This window comes from Bos grunniens, chromosome 4 (genome assembly GCF_055505025.1).
Source record: "Bos grunniens cultivar Pamir isolate PY7600 chromosome 4, Bosgru_T2T1.0, whole genome shotgun sequence".
NCBI classification, from domain to species: domain Eukaryota; kingdom Metazoa; phylum Chordata; class Mammalia; order Artiodactyla; family Bovidae; genus Bos; species Bos grunniens.
In genome coordinates this window covers 15,839,515-15,856,243 of record NC_141168.1, presented here as the reverse complement: position 1 = coordinate 15,856,243, position 16,729 = coordinate 15,839,515, and the positions used below count along the sequence as shown (strand labels likewise).

General features: G+C 42.1%; 1 protein-coding gene across 11 annotated transcripts in view; it reads left to right on the top strand.

Moving 5' to 3' along the window:
- The window catches only part of TMEM178B (transmembrane protein 178B), a 415,735-nt gene that overhangs the window by 36,885 nt on the left and 362,121 nt on the right, over positions 1-16,729 (top strand). For 2 of the 11 annotated variants that reach the window (XM_086395202.1, XM_086395199.1), the window contains exon 1: positions 8,229-8,373. The exons of the other annotated variants lie outside the window; for them this stretch is intronic. The gene's annotated coding sequence lies outside the window, so the exon portion shown is untranslated. Of the gene's footprint in view, positions 1-8,228; positions 8,374-16,729 lie in introns of those variants that run through there. 11 annotated transcript variants of the gene reach the window in all.

Here is a 16,729-nt window from a genome sequence, read left to right as displayed (position 1 = left end):
AATTGCTTCAAATCTCAGTGGTACAGGATGCAAGATCATCACCTGTGAGGATGGGGAGCAAGTGATGAAGGGGTGGACTTGGAAATATGATATCTTTGCAAGCAGCCTTAAGGGTTCAGTTGAGGCTTGTGGTCTCATATTTAATGTGAGACTCATGTGGCATGATTGTGTGTTTTTCTCTAGGGTGTTTTGCTGTGTGGGCAAACTCGAGAAAGCAAAGAGTTTTGTTTTTTTTTTTAATATTTATTTATTTGGCCACATCAATTGTGGCACATGGGATCTGCGTTGCACAGGCTTAGTTGCTCCTCAGCATATGGGGTCTTAGTTTCCTGACCAGGGATTGAACCTGCATCCTCTGCTTTGCAAGGCAGATTCTTAACCACTGGAACACCAGGGAAGTCCTGGCAAAGAGTTAGAGTTAATCAAGAGTTTGCTAAAATAGCATATGAAGAAGTGAAAGTGGGTCTTAGAGATGGAGAGTACAGGAATGATTGGCTGTGGCATCCAAACTGGAAAATGTAGAGAGAAAGGACAGGAACAGATGAGGGACAGTGAAAAAGTGATGGGATGGATGGATTGTAAGTCCTGGTGGGATCAAAGGATTTTTGGAGATGGGTCACTAGAAGCAGTAAACTGGAAACTCAGGAGGTGGTGTACAAAGAGTGTGACCCCTGAAATTGTGCATTATTGGTAAGGACAAGGCCTTTGAATTCTTACCTGACTTTCTGTTCTCAGGTTTTATAGACCTGGATTCCTGTCCTTCAGTACCCTTAATCCAGCTAGTAATTATGCATTTATTATTGTGATAGTTTCCTTCACTAAAGTGTGAGCATCATAAGGGCAGGGACTGTGACTGTGTCTGTTTCTTATCTGTTTCACACCATTATGTCACTGTGTGTCTAGTTCAGTGCTTGGCAAATTGTAGGAGCTTCATAAATAATTGTTGAATGAAAGGTAAGACCTACGTTGATGGTAGTAACTTGACCCGAGTTGGGATGATGATGTTCACTTGGGCCCTATGGATTTTGATGATTCCAGCACAGGAATCAAAACATTGACTCCTAAGAAAAAATCAAATAGGATTTGACAAAACCTCTGTTCTATTGATTAAAAGACAAAATTCTGCATTGTTTTTGAAAGCTAATTTATAGGAAAAAGAAGACACATGGTAGGAAAGATCAGGATTGAATTTTAGGAGCTTATTTCTTTAACAATCGTATTAAAACAATGTTTTAAACTTTTGAGTGAGGTCATTGTGTCTTTATTCATTCAACAATTGTATGAATGTCCCTGTGTATCAGACACTACGTAGCTGTGAATTTCATTGGAACAGGGCAAGGTCTAGGTCCCCAAGGGCTTACAGAATTAAGAACTGACTGAAGAAAGAACTTTTTTGTATAAATGAGTAGTGGAATTCAGTGATACAATTCAGAATATACAGTTGCATCAAAACTTGGGAAGAACACACAAATAGTGATTTGAATTATACTACTTCCTCCTGAGGCATCATACTTAACATGTAGAAACAGCATTTTGAGAGTTAGTAAGCTCACTTTAAAGGTGAATATGCAAAACTGAAGATCTAAAGAAGCGAGGCAGGCATTGTTACGACATGAATGTCTGTTCCCTCTTTCTCTTCCTTCTCCTTTTCCTCTTTTCCTTTTGACATGAAGGAAATGCCTGGCACATAGTAGGAATAAATATTGACTGACTGAGTGAATCATCCGGCATCTAGTCCCATCACTTCATGGCAAATAGATGGGGAAACAATGGAAACAATGACAGACTTTATTTCTGGGGGCTCCAAAATCACTACAGATGGTGACAGAAGCCATGAAATTAAAAGACGCTTGCTCCTTGGAAGAAAAGCTATGACCAACCTAGACAGCATATTAAAAAGCAGAGACATTACTTTGCCAACAAAGGTTCATCTAGTCAAAGCTATGGCTTTTCCAGTAGTCAGATATGGATGTGAGAATTGGACTATAAAGAAAGCTGAGTGCCAAAGAGTTGATGCTTTTGAACTGTGGTGTTGGAGAAGACTCTTGAGAGACTGCAAGGAGATCTAACCAGTCATTCCTAACCTCAAAGAAATCAGTCCTGAATATTCATCAGAAGGACTGATGCTGAAGCTGAAACTCCAATACTTTGGCCACTTGATGCAAAGAACTGACTCATTGGAAAAGACCCTGATGCTGGGAAAAATTGAAGGCAGGAGGAGAAGGGGCCAACAGAGGATGAGATGGTTGGATGGCATCACTGACTTGATGGACGTGAGTTTGAGTAAGCTCTGGGAATTGGTGATGGACAGGGAGGCCTAGTGTGCTGCCGTCCATGGGGTCACAAAGAGTCGGACACAACTGAGTGACTGAACTGAACTGACTGAGTAAATAATTTACCTAAGTTCCAGAGAATAGCAAATTTCTCCATAGGTATTTTTATGACTGAATGTATATGATCTCCCCTGTTCCACTCAGTTCATATATGGGAGCCCTAACCCCTAGTATAACTATCTTTGTGGTAAGGAAGTACTTCTGGTTAAATGAGATTGTAAGGGTGGGACCCTGATCCAAAAGGATTAGTGTCCTCATGAGAAGAGATATCGAAACCTCACTGGCTCTGGGTCCATGTGCACACAGGGAAGACAGGCCATGTGAAGACCTAGTGAGAAGGTGGCTGCCTGCAAGTGGGGAAGGAAAGCCCACCAGAAATTGAACCCTGTGGGACTTCAATCCCGGACTTTCTACCCTCCAGAACTTGGAGAAAATACGTGTCTGTTGTTTGAGGCACCCTGTCTATGGTGCTTTGCTGAGTAAGACAGGCACATGAAGCTGCCTACGACTTGAAGAATATGGCATCTGCCATCCTCTGTTTATCTAATACATTAATTTTCCATTTATGTTATACAGGATTGCCTCAAAAATAGTGTCTTTGCTCACAATTCCTTCGCCTAGGGAACGTTCCTCAAATACGAATTGCTTCTTCTCACCTCAGGTGTGGAGAAGCCAGCTTGCATAGAATCTCAGAAGACAAATGTTGAAAGGTTCAGGGTATTTTCTGATGTTAATTCTGGATTAAAAAATATAAAGAGAAGGAGAAAAGGTCAGAACCTAAACAGCTCTCCATCATCTTACTTTATAATAACTTTTTCCTGGGAGAAAAAAAGAGTAGGACAAATGACTGCTGTCATGGACTGTGTTTCTATTTATTTTTCTGTTGCCAGCAATGAGTGTTTGCTTATATCAATATTTTCATTCTGATTACATCCATCAGTAAGCTAAAGTGTGTATACTAATTTATAGAAGTAGTTGAATGAAGTTAACAATTTTGGCATTTCATGACAAAGCCAGAAACATTAGTCTTTAGATTAGAAGTATTAAGGATGCATAATTTACAAAGTCAATAATTGTTTTTTCCTGGCATTTATTGGTATTTGATCTTTCCTTTTTGCCCATGTGTGTAGTAGGTCATCAGGATGAATTAACTCATGCAGGATGTTTTCATCTGATTTTTGGGCTCATTCTATTCTGGAAGATTTATTTGCCTCAAAGCAATTTATCTTCAGAAATCACCTCACTAAGTCCGTCCTGTTACTAGATTATAATGTAAAAATCTACTAATTGTTCCAGGTCAAGGTATCAGTTATCTCTCCTCTTTCCTGCTCTCTGTTCCTACCCTTTTAGCAAGAACCTCTCTCCACGGTTTCCAGTTTTCATGGAGACTCCCTAGGAGCTCCAGGGAGGTAACATCAAAGGTCTTCCTCTTGTTTATCAGAGAAGTAAGGACGCCCCTCAAAATCCTGCAAATTCCATTCTGCAGGTACCCACTCATCCACTTGGCCTGAGTGATAAATGACTTTTGCCAAGAAAGTACATTTCATTAATCTTACTGCTCGAGCCTCTTCTGGGGAAGAGAAGGAAAAGGAGGTGACATATATGGTGACTTGGGAGCTTGCTCTGCATTTCAGTCTGAGGCAGATCACTGGCTATCAGTGCATACCCTACCAGGCCTCCAAGGGTGAAGCAGTTTCCTCTGAAACTGTCCAACAATACTGTGATGGCAGAATAGCTGGAGACATTTCAAGAAGTGCTGAGGTGGGGGGTGAGTAAACTGAGGTCCCTTGAGGCCCCAGGCCCTGCTCCTGTGGCTGGTTGGTGATATCAAGTGGGTCCCTGCCTCCTACACTGGTGCTTCCCACTCCAAAAGAAGTTTTTACTTTCCAAATGCTTGTTTAACCATGGAGCTCATGTTGTTCTAACTCAGCTGCTCTAGTTGAAGTGGGAAGGGGACCTCTGAGTCCCGGGCTCTGTCCTGTCCATCCCATCAGATTGCTGTCCATCTGTTCCCAAGTTCCTGGGACTCCACATAACACAGCATGAAAACTAGGAGACTTGATAGCCATTGGACTAGAAGGGCATAGGAGGGCTCAGGCAAGGGCACTGCCCAGCCAAACGAGTCTGCGGAGTCCGTCTTCTTCTTCCTATTCTCATGCTTCTCTCTGGGAGCATCCTTCCAGGTGGAACAACCAGTCAGTGCCCATCTCAACATCTTCTTCTGCAGGAAGCCATTCCCAGTCCCCTCATCGGAATGGGAGCCCCCTCCCTCTGAATCCAGTGCATCTGTTTCCTGGGGGCGCCTCCTGTTGTCTACCTTGTTGATGAATCGGACCATCTTCAGTTTGAGGGTAAGCCTCCCAAGGCCAGGGACCATGGCATACTCATTTCATCTCTTTGGCACCTACAATGTTGCTGTTGTGTAGTCGCTCAATCGTGTCCGACTCTTTGCGACCCGATGGACTGTAGCCTGCCAGGTGCCTCTGTCCATGGGATTCTCCAGTCAAGAATACTGGAGTGGGTTGCCATTTCCTTCTCCAGGGTACCTTCCTGACGCAGGGATCAAACCTGTGTGTCCTGCACCGGCAGATTCTTTACTGCTGAGCTACCAGGGAAGCCCCGGCACCTGCAATGGTAGATTGCAAATGATGAGGACTCAGCAAATGTTTGTGGAATTGAAGAGACCATTTTATTTGCTATCTGCTTAACCACCATTTGAGCTGGATAACCTTTGATATCTGGGTATGCTAACTGTGCCTCCTCAGGCAGGGGGAGAAGGTTATTTAGATAATTGTTCAGAAATGTTATGTAAAAATCTAATGATTGTATTGTCTTGCTGTTTTCACAGTTAACGCCATTTTAGTATGGGGATCAAAGAGCGTTTATAATTGATATAAAGAGGAAGCCTTGAATTTTTCAGGGCTGAAAGTGGATGACCACAGGATATCACTGATTGGTGGGCAAGGTCCTCAAGGAGGAAGTGTTTGAGTTGATTTCACCATTAAGGTGACTCACTGGAAAAGACCCAAATGCTGGGAAAGATTAAAGGCAAGGAGGAGAAGGGGACAACAGAGGATAAGATGGTTGGATGGCATCGCCGACTCGATGAACATGAGTTTGAACAAGCTCTGAGAGGTGGTGATGGACAGGGAATCCTTGCGTGCTGCAGTCCATGGGGTCACAAATAGTTGGACACGACTGAGCGACTGAACTTAACACCATTAAGGACGGCACATCTATGTTAAGTATAGCCTTGCACTAGGTGCCGATGAGCTGTATCAGACATCTCTGTGTCCTGCCTTACATCCTTCTCAACCCATCTTTTACTCCAGCCATTGCTGGGCAAGGAGCCTCCCAGAATGTCATAGGACAGCATCTTGCTTCAGTTGTACCACATAGCTGTTCCTTTCTACCCATGGGTTTCTGGGGACCATCACTGGAAGGCCCATTGGAGTGTGAAGGAGTCAACATCTCTGGGTTAACCCTTACCAGTGAGGGGCGGGAGCTGGTGGTGAATTGCTTCCTTCTTTGTCCTATGGGTGGGGGAGTCTGAGCCATATTCTGTTCATCCTCAGAGGGTCCAGTGCGATGGAGTGAGCCATGCAGGGACCCAACAGCGGCCACTCATTCACACACATTTGCGTTGGCTCTCTCCCCTGCTGTGTTTCTCTCTCCCCTAGTTCCTCACTCCCGCTCCTGGGATCCATCCCAAATAACCTACTGCACATAAGCTGTTAGTAAAGACTCGGCTTTTAGTGGGGAATTCAGGCCAAATTAAGGGATTAAAGAGTGTAGTGAGATCTTTTCCTTGTCCTCCAAAAGCTTATTAGCTTGGGGAGTCTTGTGGAACATGTGGTTACTTTAGAAGGCCAAAATGGGTGGTTCAGACAGAGTGGGTGCTGCTGCAGAGAGGAAAAGGGAAGCTTGGTGTGTGTGTAACTTGTGTACTAGGCAGGTCCCGGGAAGGAGCTGAGTGGGCTGGGAGGAAGGCAGAGTACGCTTTGGTGTTATGTAATGGGAGGTGTGAGCAGAAAAGCTGGGTTAGGGTTATTGTAGGGAGAAGTGAAAAGTACACTTAGAATTATCTGGTTGTGTGCAGTCATGCATGAATGACAGGCGTAGGATTCCCGATTTTCCTTTGATGAGAAGGCATTCTGGAAATTTGAAAACTTGGTGGGGTATAGTCTGGAGAATGAAGAGAAAGGGACGAGAAACTGTCGGGACATTGAAGTGGAATCAGGTGAATGAGGGGCAAAGTTCAGTGACCCAATCAATTGCAAACTCCATTGAGCATTCTGCTAGAAGTGAGATTCCGGGGGGAATACAGAGATTAACCTTAACAAGGTATATTCACTGGAGGGTGTTATGCTGAGTGAAACAAGTCAGACAGATAAAGACAAGTACTGTGTGGTATTGCTTATATGTGGAATCTTAAAAATAAAACAAACTACTGAATAAAATGCAAAAGAAACAGACTCACAGGTAGAACAAACCAATATTTACCAGTGTGTGGGTGGGTGAGTGGAGGGGGTCACAAACTTCTGGGTTTAAGGTAGGTTCATGAATGTATTGTACAACAGGGGGGATATAGCTGATATTTTGTAATATCTATGAATGGCAGTTAGCCCTTAAAATTGAAAAAAAAAATGTTTTCCCATGCTTAAAAAGATAAAAACAAACCAAAAACCCCCAAGGGGCATTCACATCTGAGGAAAAGGCCCATGTATGAGTAGAGTGGTATTTAAAAGGAAAAATTCTCATGGACCCCCAGAGTTGACTTCAATTATTTTTGTTGTTGTTGTTGTGTGTGCATGTTCGATTGTATCTGATTCTTTGCGACCCCATGGACTGCAGCCCACTGGGCTCCTCTGTCCATGGGATTCTCCAGGCAAGAATACTGGAGTGGGTTGCCATGCCCTCCTCCAAGGGATCTTCCCAACCCAGGGGTTGAACCTGCATCTCTTATGTCTCCTGCATTGGCAGGCAGGTCCTTTACCACTAGCACCACCTGGGAAGCCCATTTTTATTATAATTTTATTTAAATATAAAAAAGGCGAGGTATAAACCCTTAGTACTTATATACCCATAAACCTTAAAGAGATTTACGCATTAAAAACCAATCAAATGACAAAATCAATAAAATTCAAACTACCATCATTAATTTAACGTGATGGATGATGTTTTTGGCTAAAACAAAATTGCTGTGGATGAATGCGCATGGTCCTGGCGGCCTCAGCTTAGACTCCGAGTTCAGGCTGCAGTGTGCCCCGCAGAGACTCCATCCTGCTGCCGGTTTGTGTTTGAACCACTGAGAAAACCTTTGTTTGAACAGCTGGCCACGCGTGAATGCATTATTTACCCACGGAGGCCGCCTCTGTTCTTTTCTCGTTAGCCAGAGACAACGAAAGTGGCATCCTTTGTGCCAGCTGGGCCCCAAGCAGGAAGCAGGAGTGGCACTGAGCTCTGGGCGTGGGGGTGGGGGGTGGGAAGGGGGCCCTGGAGGGAAGCTGAGTGATGGAGGTCAGAGGTCGGTAGAGAATTGGGAGAAAAGGGTCAGCATCTCACGAGACCGAGAGGGATGCTGGAATATCCCATATTAAGTTCAGCTGGGACGCTGATGTCGATTTCTTCACCTGTTAAATTCCAGCGAAGGGGGGATTTCAGAGAGATTTTTCTGGATTAAGTGATGCCCCTGCCCCTGCCCCCGCCACGGCATCTGTGGGATCCAGTAGAATATTTATGGGATATTACATTATTTACTGTCCCCATACAGTTTGGGGCTGCCCAGGTGGTGCTAGTGATGAAGAACCTGCCTGCCAATGCCAGAGACTTAAGAGATGTGGGTTCGATCCCTGGGTTAGGAAGATCCCCCGGAGGAGGGCATGAAAACGTTTCACCTGTGGCTTGTTCGTGGGCCGGCCTCCACCCCAGTTATTCAAGGGCTTCTCACCTGGGGCTGACTCCAGACCTGAGGATGCCACCAGCACCGGCTGGACGCTGTTTGGAAGTCTGCCTTTTCTCTTAGAATCGGGGCCCGGAGGTAAGGTGGCCTGGGTTTCAATCTCAGCTTTGTTTCCTGTGGGACTTTAGACCCAGTCTCTTCATAATAATGGCTGCTTTGTGGGATGAACAAGTTAAGATACATGAAGTGTTCAGGACACTTGGTGGATAGTAAGTGCTGTGTAACAGTGTATGATGGTGATGGTGGCGTATTAGTTAAATCTGTGATGTTTGACCCCGCAGGGAAGCACTGGGCCTGCTGTTTGAAGGGCTTTTTTTTTTTACAGGTTCTGTGGGAGGGATGATTGGCTGACCATAGTGAGGTCTCTGCTAAAGAGGCAACAGCAGGATATAAAAATATATTAGGAATCACGAACCTTGATTATTTTAGCCCTCGTTCATTTGTGGTCAGTTGGTCTGCCGTTGCAAAGAAAGGGTGATGAAGGAAGGGTATGAAGAAGCAGTGAGAATGGAACTGAAAGGGCCTTGTCTGAGGAGCTTCAGAAAACCTTGCTTTCTAAGAATATTTATCCTGCATTAAAAAACAGATGTGCTAATAATGTGCTGTCAGTCTTATTAATTATAACAGGTCCCCAGGGGAAATTATTTGGCACACTTGGGTCTCTGAAGACATTTTGCTGAGTCAGGCCCTGTGTGAGTCGGGGTCCCCCAGAAGGGCACCCCAAGACAGGGAGATGGCTAGAGGGGGGTTGGGGGGTCATGGCAGTAGGTATGGGGAGGGAATGGGACAATGATTGGCTGCTGGGTGGGCTCTTGCTGTGGGTAACCAGGGCTCAATTTTTGCAGAGCTCTGAAAAACAGTGCAGAAAGCGCTTCCAGTAACTGAGGCTGACCTGTGAGGTTGCTGTGCTACTCATCCACTGATTTCTCCAAGCTCCTGCGTGGAGGCCTGCGCAGGTGGGGTGGAGGGTTAGATATCCGGCACTTCAGGTCTCTCACAGGGTCCCAGAGGGACCAGAGAGGTGGCCAGAGTGGTTCTTCAGACATGGACTGTCAGGTCCTGGCAGGTGAAGACTAGGATTGCCTGCAGGTACCGAGGTGCCCTGGATGACGTGGGCTGGGACGTCGGCGAAGTTCTTTCACGTTCTGTGCTCTGTGCTACACTAACATCTTGGGTTGGCACTCGACAAACACACGTTAAGCGTTTATTAACATGCTTTGATGCCTTTTGCAGATGTATTTGCTAAATATCCTCAGTGGGGAATCCCCCTGTTTGGTCCCATCTCAGATAAAGGGAGGCAGGGGCCGGTGAAGGGAGCCAGCCAGGGCCCTGCAGGTGGGGAGAGGTTGATGGAGGTACTGGAAGTGAAGGGGCTGGGTGCTCCCCTCCTGCAGATGCAGCCATCATGGATGTGGATCCGGGCAGGCCTCTGCCTTTGCCATGGAATCAAAAGGGTCAGCAGGACGTGGTTTGCTTATGCTAAAGAGTTCAATTGTAATGGTTAAAAAAAAAAAAAAGAAGTGAAAGTGTTAGTCACTCAGTTGTGTCCAATTCTTCGCGACCCGATGGACTGTGTAGACTGCCAGACTTCTCTGTCCATGGAATTCTCCAGGCAAGAATACCGGAGTGGGTTGCCATTCCCTTCGCCAGGGGATCTTCCCAACCCAGGGATCAAACCCGGGTCTCCTGTGTTGCAGGCAGGTTCTTTACTGTCCGAACCACCTTCTGGAGGCTCTGTAATGGTAAAGGCGCAGATTTTGGATAAGGGCAGGAGAGTGGCTTGGGGTGAAGATGGAGCTTGCAGCTATAGCTTTGAGATGGGCAAGGTCTTTCTTCAAAATTTGGGGGTATTATCATTGAGGGATCTGGCTTAGCACAGGGAGGTGGCATCAATGATTGGAGGCAGAGACTAGGGGGAGGTTCAAACTGTTCTGAGACTTGTGACTTTGGGCAGGTTGACTTCTGTGTCTTCATCTGAAGGAAGAAATGGTAATATGCAGTTTACCAGGTTATGATCAGGTGAGCAGATGTGTCTGTTACAAAGCAGTCATGTTCTTCGGACTGGTGGCGACGTGGCTAGGCGAGGGATGGAATGGGAGCTTGAAGTTAGCAGATGTAAGCTTTTATAGATAGAATGGATAAACAAGATCCTATTGTACAGCACAGGGACCTATATTCAGTCTCCTATGATAAACCATAATGGAAAAGAATAAAAAAAGAATGTATAACTGAATCATTTTGCTGAAATTATCAGAACATTGCAGAAATTAACACATTGTAAATCAACTATACCTCAGTTAAAAAAACTGATGTAAAAATTAGTATAGCCACTTTGGAAAAGATTTTGAAAGTTTCTTATAAAATTAAACATATACTTACCATGGGGGGAAAAACAAAAAAAAAGCAGTCATGTTCTTTTCTTGTGCATAGAATATTTTAAACGTTTACATTTAATTAAATGTTATAATAAAATAATGCAATTATTCTATTTACACGATAATTTCAGGTTTTATAAAAATGTTAATTCAGAGTATATATTAATGGGATGCAAAATTTAAATTTAGTTTTATTTTTATTAATACTTTTTAATCCAAGTAAAAGTGGTAATAAAATACAACTAAAAATGTCCTAAAGAAAAAAGACCAGTCCTTTGCCGCTTATTTTCCAAGCCAACTTTTTAGTTACTTTGGATGTTTTTTAATTGTTTCCTCATTTTAAAGTGATACACTTATGTCACGATGTGTTAGATATTACATTTAAACTTTGATATCATTGATTGAATTTTAGTCTTTATATCCTATGCTGCTTCATCCACCTCTTTATCTCAATATAATTATATCACAATTTTTGGTTAAAATCCCTTATCAGTATTTACATTATTATGACTGTGTAAATATCATTTATTAATACTTCTGAGCTAGATAGTGTACTCAGATTCTATTTACTTCTCATACATTTTATTTTCCTAGAGGAAATAAAACTGCCTTTCAAAAAATTGCTCAGTGTTTTATGTATCTTTTGCTAATTTCTCCCCGAGATTCTTTTTTAAATTTATTTTAATTGGAGGATAATTACTTTACAATATTGTGATGGTTTTTGGCATACATCAACTTGAATCGGCCGCAGGTATACATGGGTCCATTCCGTCCTGAACCTGCCCGCCACCTCCCTCTCCCTGAGATTCTAATAGAGCTGTCAAATATCTATCAATCCTGTTTTCCAACAGCTCACCAGGAGAGAGAATCTGTAAGTTCTGTTTCCCCTTCTCACATCCCTCTTTCGTTCTGCTCTGGAGGCTCTTTCTTTAGGCCAGTAGTACAAACCCAGTAATCCAAGGACTTTGACCACTCTCATATTTAAAATCCCCTTTTCATTAATGTCCTGTCTTTGTTTTTCTTAGTTTAGTTCCTCTTTTTGCTGTAGCACATCCAGTAGCAACTTCTTTAAAAAGGGTAATTTTTTGAGTCCATGTTTGTTTGAAAATGCTTTTATTCTTGGTTGATAGAATCCTCTACCTGGTCAAACTAAGTTGAAATGAACTATGTCTAAAATTTGAAAGAATGAATCCGTTGGTAATGAAAGGTGTGATGCTGCTTAGGTTGTTTCTCTTTGAGACCTGAGAAACAAAACTTTCTGTTTTTTCTCCCTGTGTACCTGGACCCTCAGCTGGGAGCCTCTCCAGGGCTCTGTGGTAGAGAATCACTCTGTTTTGGTTAGCATCCCCACTTTCAACTTGCTGAGATTATAACTTCCTTTTACACTGTTTAGCCAGATACCCTCCTCCACCTGCTCTCTGTCTTTCAAAATTTGTTGAACCCTTTAACATAAATGCAGCAATATTTTTTAGATCCAGCTCCTACAGTAGTGGAAACAAAAGCAAAAATAAACAAGTGGAACCTAATTTTAAACTTAAAAGCTTTTGCACAGCAAAGGAAACCATAAACAAAACAAATACAACCTACAGAATGGGAGAAAATATTCACAAATGAGGCAACCATCAAGGGCTTAATTGCCAAAATGTACAAACAGCTTATACAGCTCAATATTTAAAAAAAAAACGCAGTAAAAAATGGGCAGAAGATACAGACATTTTTCTAAAGACGTACAGATGGCCAACAGGCACATGAAAAGGTGCTTAGTATTGTTAATTATTAGAGAAATGCAAATCAGAACTACAGTGAGGTGCCACTTCACACTGATCAGAATGGCCGTCATCAAAAAGTCTACAATATTGTAATCATCTGCCAATTAAAAATTAAACTTTTTTTTTTAAAGTGAAGTACTCTATATCAACATAGAGATAATAAATGCTGGAGAGGGTGTGAGAAAAGGGAACCCTCCTACACTTTTGGTGGGAATGTAAATTGGTACAGCCACTAGGGCGAACAGTATGGAAGTTCCTTAAACTAAAAAGTTACTGTATGATCTAGCCATCCCACTCCTGGGCATATGTCCAGAGAAAAACATAATTCGAAAAGATACATGTACCCTAGTGTTCATAGCAGGACTATTTATAGTAGTCAAGACATGAAAGCAACCTGTGTCCATTGAAAAATGAATGGATAAAGGTGTGGTATATGTGTGTGTGGTATATGTGGTATATGTGTGTGTATATGTATACACACACACACACAGCGGAGTATTAGTCGTAAAAAGAGAATGGAATAATGCTATTTGCAGCTACATGGGTAGACCTAGAGATTACCATACTAAATGAAGTCAAAGACAAATATATGATATCACTTACATGGCTACAAAGGAACTTTATAAAACAAAAACAGAGTCACAGACATAGAAAAAACTTACGGTTACCAAAGGGGTAAAAGGGGAGAGGGATAAATTAGGAGTTTGGGATTAACAGATACACACACTACTTACTATATATAAAATAAATAACAAGGACCTACTGTATAATACAGGGAAATATAGTCAATATCCTGTAATAACCATTATAGGAAAAGAATCTAAAGAAAAATATGTGTAACAAATCGCTTTGCTGTATACCTGAAATGTTGTAAATCAGCTATATTTCAATTAAAAAAAGCAAAAAAACCCTTCCCAAACCAAAAATTTGTTGACATCTTTCACATGTTGATGTTGCCTTTTCTGTACACCTCAGTGAAGGACTCTCTAGCAACATATCAAGAAGGAAAGTTGAAACCCAGGTTAGTCCTGTCTAATGCAGGTTCTTTGTCCACCGTGGATCAAGGAATTGTTATTGATAATGGATTTATCAATGGGCCATGAGAGTGTTGCATTTAAGAATTTTATGCTTGTCAGCTTCAGAGGGCAAAGGGCATCGATTATGCAAAACAAACTCCATCCCCCAGTACTGCATGGAGACTGCAGACTCAACCTTAAATGTGATTACACAAATGTATCATGGTCAGGGAGAAAATTACTGATAAGGACTTTTTCCTTTTTCATCTTGTCCATTGTTTTTCTTCTTCTTTTTTAGAAACCACTTTTCTTTGTGAATCTGAAGGCTCTGAATGAAAGATAATGATAATAGCTTGTTTATGTAGCCATAAAGACAACCATTATAGCTAGTTTGTTCCCATAGCCAGATACTGTATTTCTTGCCCACTTGGAGGTGAATCAACGCCAGTGGTCAGAATAGGAAGAAAAATCGAACTCTGGAAATTCTAGTTTTTGTCAGCCGGGACCAAAGAGAGAGGCAAGATAGGGCAAAGGAAGAAAAAAAAAAAAAAAAGGCAAGAAGGAAGAGAGAGGGGTCAGTAGAAAAAATGATGCATCAGTGGAGGACTTCATAGAGACTTATCAAGAAGGAAATTCAATTATTTCCTTCCCCACTTTAGGGAGGTTTTCAACTATTATCTCCTCAAGTATTTTCTCATGGTCTTTCTTTTTGTCTTCTTTTTCTGGGACTCCTATAATTCGAATGTTGTAGCTTTTAATATTGTCCTGGAGGTCTCTGAGATTGTCCTCATTTCTTTTTTTTTTTTTGTCCTCATTTCTTTTAATTTGTTTTTCTTTTTTCTTCTCTGATTCATTTATTTCTATCATTCTATCTTCTAATTCACTAATCCTATCTTCTGCCTCTGTTTTTCTACTATTTGTTGCTTCCAGAGTGTTTTTGATCTCATTTATTGCATTATTCATTATATATTGACTCTTTTTTACTTCTTCTAGGTCCTTGTTAAACCTTTCTTGCATCTTCCAATCTTTGTCTCCAGGCTATTTATCTGTGATTCCATTTTGATTTCAAGATTTTGCATCATTTTCACTATCATTATTCGGAATTCTTAATCAGGTAGATTCCCTGTCTCTTCCTCTTACCTTATCTTTGACAAAGGAGGCAAGAATATACGATGGATTAAAGACAATCTCTTCAACAAGTGGTGCTGGGAAAACTGGTCAACCACTTGTAAAAGAATGAAACTAGAACACTTTCTAACACCATACACAAAAATAAACTCAAAATGGATTAAAGATCTAAACATAAGACCAGAAACTATAAAACTCCTAGAGGAGAACATAGGCAAAACACTCTCCAACATACATCACAGCAGGATCCTCTATGACCCACCTCCCAGAATATTGGAAATAAAAGCAAAAATAAACAAATGGGACCTAATTAAACTTAAAAGCTTCTGCACAACAAAGGAAACTATAAGCAAGGTGAAAAGACAGCCTTCAGAATGGGAGAAAATAATAGCAAATGAAGCAACTGACAAACAACTAATCTCAAAAATATACAAGCAACTCCTGCAGCTCAATTCCAGAAAAATAAATGACCCAATCAAAAAATGGGCCAAAGAACCAGACATTTCTCCAAAGAAGACATACAGATGGCTAACAAACACATGAAAAGATGCTCAACATCACTCATTATCAGAGAAATGCAAATCAAAACCACTATGAGGTACCATTTCATGCCAGTTAGAATGGCTGCGATCCAAAAGTCTACAAGCAATAAATGCTGGAGAGGGTGTGGAGAAAAGGGAACCCTCTTACACTGTTGGTGGGAATGCAAACTAGTACAGCCACTATGGAGAACAGTGTGGAGATTTCTTAAAAAACTGGAAATAGAACTACCTTATGACCCAGCAATCCCACTGCTGGGCATACACACTGAGGAAACCAGAATTGAAAGAGACACGTGTACCCCAATGTTCATCGCAGCACTGTTTATAATAGCCAGGACATGGAACCAACCTAGATGTCCATCAGCAGATGAATGGATAAGAAAGCTATGGTACATATACACAATGGAGTATTACTCAGCAATTAAAAAGAATACATTTGAATCAGTTCTAATAAGGTGGATGAAACTGGAGCCTATTATTCAGAGTGAAGTAAGCCAGAAGGAAAAACACCAATACAGTATACTAATGCATATATATGGAATTTAGAAAGATGGTAATGACAACCCTGTATACGAGACAACAAAAGAGACACTGATGTACAGAACAGTCTTTTGGACTCTGTGGGAGAGGGAGAGGGTGGGATGATTTGGGAGAATGGCATTGAAACATGTATAATATCATATATGAAATGAGTCGCCAGTCCAGGTTCGATGCACGATACTGGATGCTTGGGGCTGGTGCACTGGGACAACCCAGAGGGATGGGATGGGGAGGGAGGAGGGAGGAGGGTTCAAGATGGGGAACACGTGTATACCTGTGGTGGATTCATGTTGATATATGGCAAAACCAATAAAATATTGTAAAAAAAAAAAAAAAGAGAACACTGAAAAAAAAGAAGGAAATTCAAGACTGAATTCCAGGCCGGTTTCATGTGCTATATCCAACACTGATGATTCCCCTGGTTCTTTTCCTTTAATTATTTTCTTATTGCCCCTTGGTTTTAAGGTTTTTAGTGTCCTGAATGCTGCCCCACCTGTCTTGGCCTGTCTTCTCTGTCTCCTGTTGTGCTATCAGAGATGCAGAAAGTAGGAATGATGCCCGAGTTGCAGGAAGAGCGATTTTCAGAATTGACAGGGCAGGAAGAGCAGCCATAAGCCTTGCCGGATAGTTATTGTTTAGTGGGTGTTCAGGTGACTGGGAGGCTCCCTCCTTCCTCATTTTGTGATTTGTGCCAGGGTCAGTGGTGTGGCTGTCGTTACAAGGATCCCCCGAGGCGTGCACCACTGTCTGTGTCCTTCAGTACCAAATGTAGGGAAACAGAACAAGAATGGTCCTTCCTCTGTCATACAGCACAGGGAACTCGGCTCAGTGTTACGTGGCAGCCTGGATGGAAGCAGGGATTGATGTGTATATACGGCTGAATCCCTTCTCTGTTCACCTGAAACTATCACAGCGTTGTTAATTGGCTATTTGAGTGTGTTAGTTGCTCGGTCGCGTCTGACTCTTTGCGATCCTGCCGGGCTCCTCAGTCCATGGGATACTCCAATATAAAATAAAAAGTTCTAAAGAAAAAAATGAATGGTCTTTCCTCTTCTCCTGGAGAT